Here is a 12,484-nt window from a genome sequence, read left to right on the forward strand (position 1 = left end):
GTATATTTATTTTGCTGTTTTTTTCCACATTTATTTTGTATCCAGAGATCTACCAAATTCTGCTAGTATTTCAAATACCCTCTGTGAATCTTTATTGGGCTTCACTAGGGGTCAATATTATATCATTAGCATAAAGAGTGACTTTCAACTTTAAGCTTCTCCACCTGTACCCCTGTACTGGGAACATTCTCACTAGTGTTGCATCAGAAAGGCCAGTTTCTGCTACAGTATAAAGTATAATTTAATTTTCAACTTTTGAAATAAAAATTAGCATGGCTTCATGGCACTGAAAGATGGAGCCCTGACTGCGACCCAAGCGATTGGAGTTTAAATAGTGTTGCCAGCACTTGAAAAGTTAAGCAGGGAGGATGAAGAGTGAAGGGGTGTGGATTACTCTCCTCCTTGGGGTAGTTGTTTCAGGGTTTTGCTCGGACATAGGAGCACGCTGGATGGTGGGATTTCCTGATGGAAACTGGGGAAAGTATTGCACTTCTTAAAAATAGGGGAATATCTCTACTGTCTTGGCCAAATTTCCTCTAGTTGTAGGAATATCAGCACACAGTGCTTTGAAATAAGTTATGCCTAGTGGGACTAACCTTGACAAATTAAAAATAATTTATAATTGTGCTTTTAATTGCATGCATTAGCTTAGTTCACAGTCATTTCCAGCCTAGCAATATCCGTTTCATACCTCTCAATTGTTCAGATTTCTGCAAAATGCTCAGATTTTTTCATCATTTTGGTCTGTTCCTCATAAAATTTGTGGTTTTCTAGCAAATCACTGAGGATTAAAGTTACTAAATAATGACATACGTTTGAGTTTCAGACTTTATATTTTTCATTGAATTACAAATCCTGTTATTCTAGCAACTTTCTAAGTTTGTAAGTGCAATATTTGAAATCTGTCCCTGTTTTTGGACCTTTAACTTCCCATTATTTTGGCATTGTCTTGACTTCTTGCACTAAGAGTTTGAGGGGTATGATCATTTTTCAAAAGCCAATGTAGATTAGTATTATTTATTTTATTTTACATTTGTTGACCGAGATTGTCCGACTGAGCTGAAGAGCCCTTTTTCAGCAGAGGCCTGGGGAGAAAAGCTCCAACATTTTAAACAATTTTCATTATAAATTAGCATTAAGCAGCAATGTTACAGGATTATTACAAGGCATTAAGTAGGAATGCAATGTTATACAGTGTCAATAATCAGGAGTATAGCATAACTATTTCAAGATGTATAAAAAGAAATATGTCATTAAGATGAATATAGTTTTGGGGGTAAGTGGTTACAAAAACCCAGTTTTATCATAATGTAGTTGCATGAAGACAATTACAATAGAATGTTTCTCTGAGGTGATTTGCTTAATAGATTTTAGAAGACAGTAGAAAAAGTAGTCAAGGAAGATTAGAGAGAGCTATTGAGAAGAGTGAATTAACGGCAGAATGTAGATTAAGGTATGAGAAGTAGGGGATGTTTAAGGCGGGAGAGTGCAGTGGCAGGACCAGTGACTTTTAAAGTGCTCTTTGGTGGCTGTCTTAAATTGTTTAGGATGTGTAAGGGTCCTGATTTCTAGTGGGAACCTATTCCAAGCAATAGTAGGGTGATAGCTGTACATGTTGCGTCCAAATTTAGACTTGGGTTTGTAGATTTGTAGTAGGTCTTGGTTAGAGCTTTGGAGAGGTCTGGAGGGAGAATAATGGAAGATGAGAGGGGATAGTGCTGGGCAATAGGAAGGCTGGTAAAGGATAGCATGGATGATCCGGAGCTGAGAGAGAAGAAACTGGTGGGATAATTCAAGCCAGTTTAGGTGTTTTAGAAAGAGACAGTGATGGGGTTTGTAGTGACGGGATTTGTAGGTTTGTAGTAATGTTATTTATAAGACTTGAAGTGGTCCAGTATTGTAATACTCTGTTACTCTGCCTGTCACTAATTAACATTTTGTGCCTTCTGACATTTTTTTTAGTTTTTAATCCTATGCTCATTTGCATATGCATTACTGTTTAGGGAAAGCACAATTGTTTAGAATGTTGAGCTTAAAAATTCAGAATATTTGTGATGCGCGCTTTCAAAACTATTTCATTAATAACTCATATGATTAATTTTGCCGGAACTGTTTTGAAAATGTGCTTTTGTAACAGCAAAAAGTTAAATGTGAAAGTATCTGCCTTATGAAGGGATAAACAGATTATTACAGTCTGCACAAATAATTTTGGTGCATCCTTAGTTCCATCTTGCACTGCTGAATGTTCAGGAAAAAGAATGATAGAGAATGAACTTGTCTTCATGTCCTAGGGCTTTTGAAGATCCATTGAAGATGTGACTCAATTATGTAATTAGACATTTATTTTTCCTTTGGATCCTGTTATACAGGATATTAAAGCTATGAGCTGCTTCTGGATTATAGGGCTCGATTCCCTCTGTCTGTAGTCTTCTGCTGTGTAGTTATAAGCATGTTCTTAACAAGATACTTCTCTGGGATAATTGAGAAGATGGGTGGAGCTATTCAGTGGACTCCTGAGCTGCATGCCTAGCAACTACCTAACACATTGTTTTGGATAATGAAAGCCACCTAAGAATGAATAATATATTATGCACCGAGAACTGATGAGGTACAACTTTGCTTCAGAATTATTCTAAAACTAGGGTTATACTGAGGCTAATTAAAATAACTTTGTAGTGCAATTCATGAGTACCCTCTGTATGATGCAAACATCTCATTTTAAGTTTTACATAGAAATTCCTAGAAAATGTTGATTTTGGGGGTCCCCTACCCTTTATATTTCTCTCTGGTGTACAATAATCATAAGTATAAGTAGCCTGTGGGAGGATGGGATTCTCATATACCTTCTTTGATAGAAAAGCGTCTGCAGTGGTCAGTCTGGAAAATCCACTTTAAAGCTCTCTCACCAGTGGATTCTCCCTGCATGTATGTATACAGGTCCCCTCTGATCCAGTATATGCAGTTGCCACTTACAAATTTATAAGGTGCCATATAAATGACTATGTCTCATCCCCTGTGGCCCAGTAACAGTTGCCATTACACATTATCGTGAAAAGCTATAGTGATGTGAACCAATTATGAGATGCTTAAAAACTGGATTCTTTCATCATTTCTCACCAGTCCTATCTCTCACAATAGGCATTTTTTTATTTCTCCGATCCCTCTATTTATGAATCATGTCCCCTGCCAGTCTCTTGATGCACTTTGTCTTTATCCTCAAACCTACCATATACTGGAATGCTGCACATCCTTTGCAGCACCGCCTTCAGTGAATAAAAGTTCAGCCTACTGACCACACCCACACCATGTCAGTTAATAATAAGGATTATATGTCTGCTTCCCAACTTCCTGCCTGATGAGTAGGTGTGGTCTCTGTCTGCAACTTTCCTTTCCTATCTGACTCAAATCTTTATTTTGCATCTGCTTCTCTCTTTGTATTCAACAATGTTCCATTTCCTGTACCTGCCTTCCTTTCTGGCAGTAATTACTGCCTTGTATCTACCTCTCTCTCCTACCTACCATCAGACAGTGTCCTGGGTCTTCCTCCCCCTTTCTGCCTAACAATGGATAGCATCCTGTGTCTGCTCCTCCCTTACTACCTGCTTGCAGTCTTGTTCCTGTGTCTGCCCTCCGTTCTCACATAACAGCAGTTAATGTCCTGTATCCTGTGTCTGCTCCTCCCTTACTACCTGATTGCAGTCTTGTTCCTGTGTCTGCCCTCCGTTCTCACATAACAGCAGTTAATGTCCTGCATCCTGTGTCTGCTCCTCCCTTACTACCTGATTGCAGTCGTGTTCCTGTGTCTGCCCTCCGTTCTCACATAACAGCAGTTAATGTCCTGCATCCTGTATCTGCTCCTCCCTTACTACCTGATTGCAGTCTTGTTCCTGTGTCTGCCCTCCGTTCTCACATAACAGCAGTTAATGTCCTGCATCCTGTGTCTGCTCCTCCCTTACTACCTGATTGTAGTCTTGTTCCTAAGTCTGCCCTCCCTTCTCACATAACAACAGTTAATGTCCTGTATCCTGTGTCTGCTCCTCCCTTACTACCTGATTGCAGTCTTGTTCCTGTGTCTGCCCTCCGTTCTCACATAACAGCAGTTAATGTCCTGCATCCTGTGTCTGCTCCTCCCTTACTACCTGATTGCAGTCTTGTTCCTGTGTCTGCCCTCCGTTCTCACATAACAGCAGTTAATGTCCTGTATCCTGTGTCTGCTCCTCCCTTACTACCTGATTGCAGTCTTGTTCCTGTGTCTGCCCTCCCTTCTCACACAACAGCAGTTAATGTCCTGTATCCTGTGTCTGCTCCTCCCTTACTACCTGATTGCAGTCGTGTTCCTGTGTCTGCCCTCCGTTCTCACATAACAGCAGTTAATGTCCTGCATCCTGTGTCTGCTCCTCCCTTACTACCTGATTGCAGTCTTGTTCCTGTGTCTGCCCTCCCTTCTCACATAACAGCAGTTAATGTCCTGTATCCTGTGTCTGCTCCTCCCTTACGACCTGATTGCAGTCTTGTTCCTGTGTCTGCCCTCCGTTCTCACATAACAGCAGTTAATGTCCTGTATCCTGTGTCTGCTCCTCCCTTACTACCTGATTGCAGTCTTGTTCCTGTGTCTGCCCTCCCTTCTCACATAACAGCAGTTAATGTCCTGTATCCTGTGTCTGCTCCTCCCTTACTACCTGATTGCAGTCTTGTTCCTGTGTCTGCCCTCCGTTCTCACATAACAGCAGTTAATGTCCTGTATCCTGTGTCTGCTCCTCCCTTACTACCTGATTGCAGTCTTGTTCCTGTGTCTGCCCTCCCTTCTCACATAACAGCAGTTAATGTCCTGTATCCTGTGTCTGACTCCTCCCTTACTACCTGATTGCAGTCTTGTTCATGTGTCTGCCCTCCCTTCTCACATAACAGCAGTTAATGTCCTGTATCCTGTGTCTGCTCCTCCCTTACTACCTGATTGCAGTCTTGTTCCTGTGTCTGCCCTCGCTTCTCACATAACAGCAGTTAATGTCCTGCATCCTGTGTCTGCTCCTCCCTTACTACCTGATTGCAGTCTTGTTCCTGTGTCTGCCCTCCGTTCTCACATAACAGCAGTTAATGTCCTGTATCCTGTGTCTGCTCCTCCCTTACTACCTGATTGCAGTCTTGTTCATGTGTCTGCCCTCCCTTCTCACATAACAGCAGTTAATGTCCTGTATCCTGTGTCTGCTCCTCCCTTACTTAACTGATTGCAGTCTTGTTCCTGTGTCTGCCCTCCCTTCTTCCATAACAGCAGTTAATGTCCTGTATCCTGTGTCTGCTCCTCCCTTACTACCTGATTGCAGTCTTGTTCCTGTGTCTGCCCTCCGTTCTCACATAACAGCAGTTAATGTCCTGTATCTGCCCTCTGTTCTCACATAACAGCAGTTAATGTCCTGTATCCTGTGTCTGCTCCTCCCTTACTACCTGATTGCAGTCTTGTTCCTGTGTCTGCCCTCCGTTCTCACATAACAGCAGTTAATGTCCTGTATCCTGTGTCTGACTCCTCCCTTACTACCTGATTGCAGTCTTGTTCCTGTGTCTGCCCTCCGTTCTCACATAACAGCAGTTAATGTTCTGCATCCTGTGTCTGCTCCTCCCTTACTACCTGATTGCAGTCGTGTTCCTGTGTCTGCCCTCCGTTCTCACATAACAGCAGTTAATGTCCTGTATCCTGTGTCTGACTCCTCCCTTACTACCTGATTGCAGTCTTGTTCCTGTGTCTGCCCTCCGTTCTCACATAACAGCAGTTAATGTTCTGCATCCTGTGTCTGCTCCTCCCTTACTACCTGATTGCAGTCGTGTTCCTGTGTCTGCCCTCCGTTCTCACATAACAGCAGTTAATGTCCTGTATCCTGTGTCTGCTCCTCCCTTACTACCTGATTGCAGTCTTGTTCCTGTGTCTGCCCTCCCTTCTCACATAACAACAGTTAATGTCCTGTATCCTGTGTCTGCTCCTCCCTTACTACCTGATTGCAGTCTTGTTCCTGTGTCTGCCCTCCGTTCTCACATAACAGCAGTTAATGTCCTGCATCCTGTGTCTGCTCCTCCCTTACTACCTGATTGCAGTCTTGTTCCTGTGTCTGCCCTCCGTTCTCACATAACAGCAGTTAATGTCCTGTATCCTGTATCTGCTCCTCCCTTACTACCTGATTGCAGTCTTGTTCCTGTGTCTGCCCTCCCTTCTCACACAACAGCAGTTAATGTCCTGTATCATGTGTCTGCTCCTCCCTTACTACCTGATTGCAGTCGTGTTCCTGTGTCTGCCCTCCGTTCTCACATAACAGCAGTTAATGTCCTGCATCCTGTGTCTGCTCCTCCCTTACTACCTGATTGCAGTCTTGTTCCTGTGTCTGCCCTCCCTTCTCACAAAACAGCAGTTAATGTCCTGTATCCTGTGTCTGCTCCTCCCTTACTACCTGATTGCAGTCTTGTTCCTGTGTCTGCCCTCCATTCTCACATAACAGCAGTTAATGTCCTGTATCCTGTGTCTGCTCCTCCCTTACGACCTGATTGCAGTCTTGTTCCTGTGTCTGCCCTCCGTTCTCACATAACAGCAGTTAATGTCCTGTATCCTGTGTCTGCTCCTCCCTTACTACCTGATTGCAGTCTTGTTCCTGTGTCTGCCCTCCGTTCTCACATAACAGCAGTTAATGTCCTGTATCCTGTGTCTGCTCCTCCCTTACGACCTGATTGCAGTCTTGTTCCTGTGTGTGCCCTCCGTTCTCACATAACAGCAGTTAATGTCCTGCATCCTGTGTCTGCTCCTCCCTTACTACCTGATTGCAGTCTTGTTCCTGTGTCTGCCCTCCCTTCTCACATAACAGCAGTTAATGTCCTGTATCCTGCGTCTGCTCCTCCCTTACTACCTGATTGCAGTCTTGTTCCTGTGTCTGCCCTCCGTTCTCACATAACAGCAGTTAATGTCCTGTATCCTGTGTCTGCTCTTCCCTTACGACCTGATTGCAGTCTTGTTCCTGTGTCTGCCCTCCGTTCTCACATAACAGCAGTTAATGTCCTGTATCCTGTGTCTGCTCCTCCCTTACTACCTGATTGCAGTCTTGTTCCTGTGTCTGCCCTCCCTTCTCACATAACAGCAGTTAATGTCCTGTATCCTGTGTCTGCTCCTCCCTTACTACCTGATTGCAGTCGTGTTCCTGTGTCTGCCCTCCCTTCTCACATAACAGCAGTTAATGTCCTGTATCCTGTGTCTGACTCCTCCCTTACTACCTGATTGCAGTCTTGTTCCTGAGTCTGCCCTCCCTTCTCACATAACAGCAGTTAATGTCCTGTATCCTGTGTCTGACTCCTCCCTTACTACCTGATTGCAGTCTTGTTCCTGTGTCTGCCCTCCGTTCTCACATAACAGCAGTTAATGTTCTGCATCCTGTGTCTGCTCCTCCCTTACTACCTGATTGCAGTCGTGTTCCTGTGTCTGCCCTCCGTTCTCACATAACAGCAGTTAATGTCCTGCATCCTGTGTCTGCTCCTCCCTTACTACCTGATTGCAGCCTTGTTCCTGTGTCTGCCCTCCATTCTCACATAACAGCAGTTAATGTCCTGCATCCTGTGTCTGCTCCTCCCTTACTACCTGATTGCAGTCTTGTTCCTGTGTCTGCCCTCCCTTCTCACATAACAGCAGTTAATGTCCTGTATCCTGTGTCTGCTCCTCCCTTACTACCTGATTGCAGTCTTGTTCCTGTGTCTGCCCTCCCTTCTCACATAACAGCAGTTAATGTCCTGCATCCTGTGTCTGCTCCTCCCTTACTACCTGATTGCAGTCTTGTTCCTGTGTCTGCCCTCCGTTCTCACATAACAGCAGTTAATGTCCTGTATCCTGTGTCTGCTCCTCCCTTACTACCTGATTGCAGTCTTGTTCCTGTGTCTGCCCTCCCTTCTCACATAACAGCAGTTAATGTCCTGTATCCTGTGTCTGCTCCTCCCTTACTACCTGATTGCAGTCTTGTTCCTGTGTCTGCCCTCCCTTCTCACATAACAGCAGTTAATGTCCTGTATCCTGTGTCTGCTCCTCCCTTACTACCTGATTGCAGTCTTGTTCCTGTGTCTGCCCTCCGTTCTCACATAACAGCAGTTAATGTCCTGTATCCTGTGTCTGCTCCTCCCTTACTACCTGATTGCAGTCTTGTTCCTGTGTCTGCCCTCCGTTCTCACATAACAGCAGTTAATGTCCTGTATCCTGTGTCTGCCCTCCGTTCTCACATAACAGCAGTTAATGTCCTGTATCCTGTGTCTGACTCCTCCTTTCCCATCTGACAGCATTCAATGTCCTGTATACTTTGTTTCCCTTTCCATCTGTCTGTAGTCAGTGTCATGTACTCCGTTTCCCTCCTCCTTCCTACTTGACAGCAGTTAGCATTCATTTGCCATGTATCTTCCTCCTAGCCTATCAGACATCCAGCTCTTAGTTTGGCTTTCATCTTTGTCAATTTCCTTTCACTCCAACTAGCAACCATATTATGCATCTGTTCTGGTTCACCTCCTTGTGGCAAGCTGTTAGGGCACCCTCCAGCACACTATAAATCTCATCTGTAAACAGACTATATCACTCATCCCCTCAACTAGGTTTAAAGTCTTACATGTCTGCATCTTAAGCAGACATGACTCCTACTCAAACTTGTATGCTGTCTGATCTTTGTCACAGTTACACAGTACAAGTATTCCATAATACCACAACACTATGTCAATGATGTGCATAACAACTGCAGACAAAAACAGCATTTAGTTTACATAGTGTATGGTGAATGTGTGTGTATCAGGCCTGACCACATCCACTACGTCACCAAATCTGTCCATTCCACTCCACCACTTGTTACTAGACATTCTACAACATATGTTAAATTTGTTAACCTATTTTCATAAGCTAGTCCTATAACTTTTAGCATTCTTTTGTAACAGTATTTTGAAATGTGTTCAGTTTGACCAAGCTGAATACAGTTATAATTAGTAAAATATCGTTTTAGTGTATTTTCTAATAAAAAATGAATTCAGGAATTTTCAGCATCTTTACTTGTATGTCTTAAAAATATAGGCTACAGTAGCAAATTATGTTCACAGTATTAATCACATTAGATTAAAAAATAAAGCATTGTTTATGATGGCCTTTCCTCTGGCATACCTCTCAGCCTTTCAGTTTTCAAAATCATAGCAGGGGGTCATCAAAATTATAGCAGTCAAAATATGCATATATGTAAATTTGTGTCCTTGGGAGTGAGACTACAAATGTGTAAATTTGCCTTTTGCTAGGTACATCATGTAAAATTAGAATCCCTGTGATGATATTGGATGCATACCTGCATTGCTGTACAAAAATTGGAGCTGCTGCAATGCTATTGGATGCATACCTGCATTTCTGTACCAAAATTAGAGCCACTACGATGCTATTGGATGCATACCTGCATTACTGTACCAAAATTAGAGCCGCTACGATGCTATTGGATGCATACCTGCATTGCTGTACCAAAATTAGAGCCGCTACAATGCTATTAGATGCCTACCTGCATTACTGTACCAAAATTTGAGCTGCTACGATGCTATTGGATGCATACCTGCATTTGCTGTACCAAAATTAGAGCCATTGCAATGCTATTGGATGCATACCTGTGTTGCTGTATCAAAATGAGAACCACTATGATGCTGTTGGATGTATACCTGCTGCCCTAATGTACGCCCTACAATACCCTCACAACCACTTTGTTTGAGAATTATGGAAAAAGACTGAAAATAAAGCACAGATTTAAAATATTGCTCTGGAACAGTTAGAAAGTTGCTAGTGTGAATTTGCATTAGCAAGCATTTTATGAATGATATGATGCATAAAACAAATGCCTTTATTTGGTGCAAGCAGTCAGCAGGAATGTGTCAAACTTCAGATTCCATTAGGATCAGACCAAAAATGAAGCAAAAGTGAAGACAACTGAGAGCTAGGACCTGCACACACACACACACACACACACACACACACACACACACACACACGTGATCAGCAATGCTGATGGCCACTTCTGCTTGAAGCTGGATGAATGCATAAATACATAAGTAATTGATAAGCAAAAGTACTTTAACTTGCTGCTTTTAGAATCCCCAAGCTTCTTAGCTAAAGAATCTCAAAGACATAAAAATCAGGGTCAGATTTAAATATTGCTCTTACACCATTATTAAATGGCTAATATATAAGCATTGTTTTAGCAAAAAATTTCTGAAGGGTTTGTATTCTGAAACACACGTGTCTGTCCTTATTTAATCACTGTAATAAATAATGTGCCAGAAAATACCCATTTTATGAAGACTGCATCAAAATACCCTTCTTTGTTCATTTATTTCAACTAAAGCCAAAATAATCGGGGAAAAGACCCCAAAAAAGGATTAACTGTTAAATATTACTGTCATTTATTCCAAAAGTTAATAGAACAAAAGGTGATGAATCATCATACGTTTTCGGAATAGTAAGAAGTAAGAAACTCCAGTAACGGCCATTATTGCCTGACTACCTATAATTAATCATCTGAGATTTATTGAAAATTACCTTTTTAAGAGGGAAAATGAGAAAATATGAGCCCAAAAATACCTCACTGTGCATCGGAAAGGTCTTCAACACTGCACAGTTTTTTTTTTTTTTTTTTTTTAAGACTGTATAGGATGAAAGTTCGCCACTAGTGTTCTATTGCATTTTCGCTACTGGTCCATTGTGACTGTGGCAACTCCAGAAACTCTCCCTCAATGGCTCTAAAATTGAGCCAGTGAAAGTGTAGAAAGCTGAGCTGTCTGATGTCAAAGTGAAGCAATGGAGAGGACACAGACGTGAGCCGTGAAATCAGACCACTACAGCCAGTGCAGAGTGGGTAAGAGGTATGCCACCCAGATCCTTAAAAATCATATTCCTTTTAATTACACATTTGTCCATGTTATATGTGATGTTAACAGTATTACACTAGTAAAACATACATTAAATGTATTGCAGTGTAAGGGAACTGCAATAAAAAGTAGGTATTGCATTACAAACAGATTGTTTAATGGGCAAGATGTATTGAACAACAAGCAGCCCCACAATGATCTTGAGAAACATCCATAATAATGGAAGATGGGTAATCTTTAACATTAATTTTCGGAATGACTACTCACACCATTACTTCAAAAAATGGAAAAAAATACATGCCAAATTCAGATATATGATGCACATCGATATTCTTGAGGGAAAAAAAAAAACACAAATGGAGAGATATGACTTCTAATGGGTTAGAGCATTTCAAATAATAGGTTCATATGCTAGCTAGTGTGGGCCATTTTAAGCCTTGCCAATTTCCTTTTTCAAATGTGGGAAACAAACACTGTACCTTGTGAATGTGAGGTAAACACCTTAACCACTTTACCAGCCCCTAACCAATACCAGGGGGTATTCTACTGTGGTTTATTCTAGCTATCTTACTATCCCAAAGTGGCCTCAATACAGCGATTAGGCTAAAGGGTTGAGTCAAGAGTTATATTTGTGAACTGGGACCACGTCTGCCTTCTGTCTTGAACTGCCTTCAAAAGTCCCTCATTAAAAGCAAAAAGAAATGCAGAGCTGGAATAATGGGACCTTTAATATTATTTAGAAAGAAGAGACAAAAATGGTTAGATTTCATAAAAAAAATTTTGCTTGCAAAAACATATGCCTTAATCAGCAGTTCCCAAAACATTCCATCCATTAGTAGAATTGCTTCTGTGATTCAGAGTAAATGCACTAAAGTAGTAGCTAACATATTCCCAAGTTTATCATGCAAGATGTTACCACGTACAGTGCTCTAACAGATTGTGGGAAGAACATCACAAAACTACTGGTCCTGGTACATCTATGAATTCACATTTCATTGGCATTCACTTTTGAAACTAGGTTATCGAGATCTAAGAAACCTTGATGTGTTTAATGCACTAAGTAAGCCTTCTTATTTCATGCATCTTATGTTTTTGTTTCCTCATACCTCTAAACCTACCATAAAATATATGAACATACAGAAACCTACTTACCCCCCTAAAAATAAAACTAGCCATCATTGATTGGAGGCTTCCCCCCCACCCCATGACTGAAAAATCACACCAGTCATCACAAAATGATAAACTGTCCTCTTAAATTAATGTATGTAGGGTAGTGCGGGATGAGATGAAATGTGTATTAGATAACGGAGTATTAGATGAACTAATACCCATATCTATTATAAACCACAAGGAAAAATGGTACTTCATGTGCGTCGAAAATAGTTGGCTGAATCCTTAAAATCAGGTAAAAAGAACCATGAACTGTTGCCATTCGCAGTTGAGACTTCAAAGTAATCAAGCACTTGTAACATTTTAAGGTATCATTACTTCTTTTAATATGTTTATCATTAAAAAAAGAAATGTTGATTTCTAAACAAGTTATAAGTGATTGAATGCTTCAAAGTTTCAATGGAGATTGACTACAGCTTATGGTTCT

The 12,484-nt window shown here is 41.6% G+C and overlaps 1 protein-coding gene across 1 annotated transcript in view; it reads left to right on the forward strand.

The window, feature by feature from the left end:
- The window catches only part of SYT6 (synaptotagmin 6), a 1,631,223-nt gene that overhangs the window by 1,217,424 nt on the left and 401,315 nt on the right, over positions 1–12,484 (forward strand). The gene's annotated exons all lie outside the window — the stretch shown is intronic.

The sequence above is a fragment of the Protopterus annectens genome, chromosome 7.part0, assembly GCF_019279795.1.
Source record: "Protopterus annectens isolate FY-2018-M chromosome 7.part0, PAN1.0, whole genome shotgun sequence".
In the NCBI taxonomy this organism is placed as follows: domain Eukaryota; kingdom Metazoa; phylum Chordata; order Ceratodontiformes; family Protopteridae; genus Protopterus; species Protopterus annectens.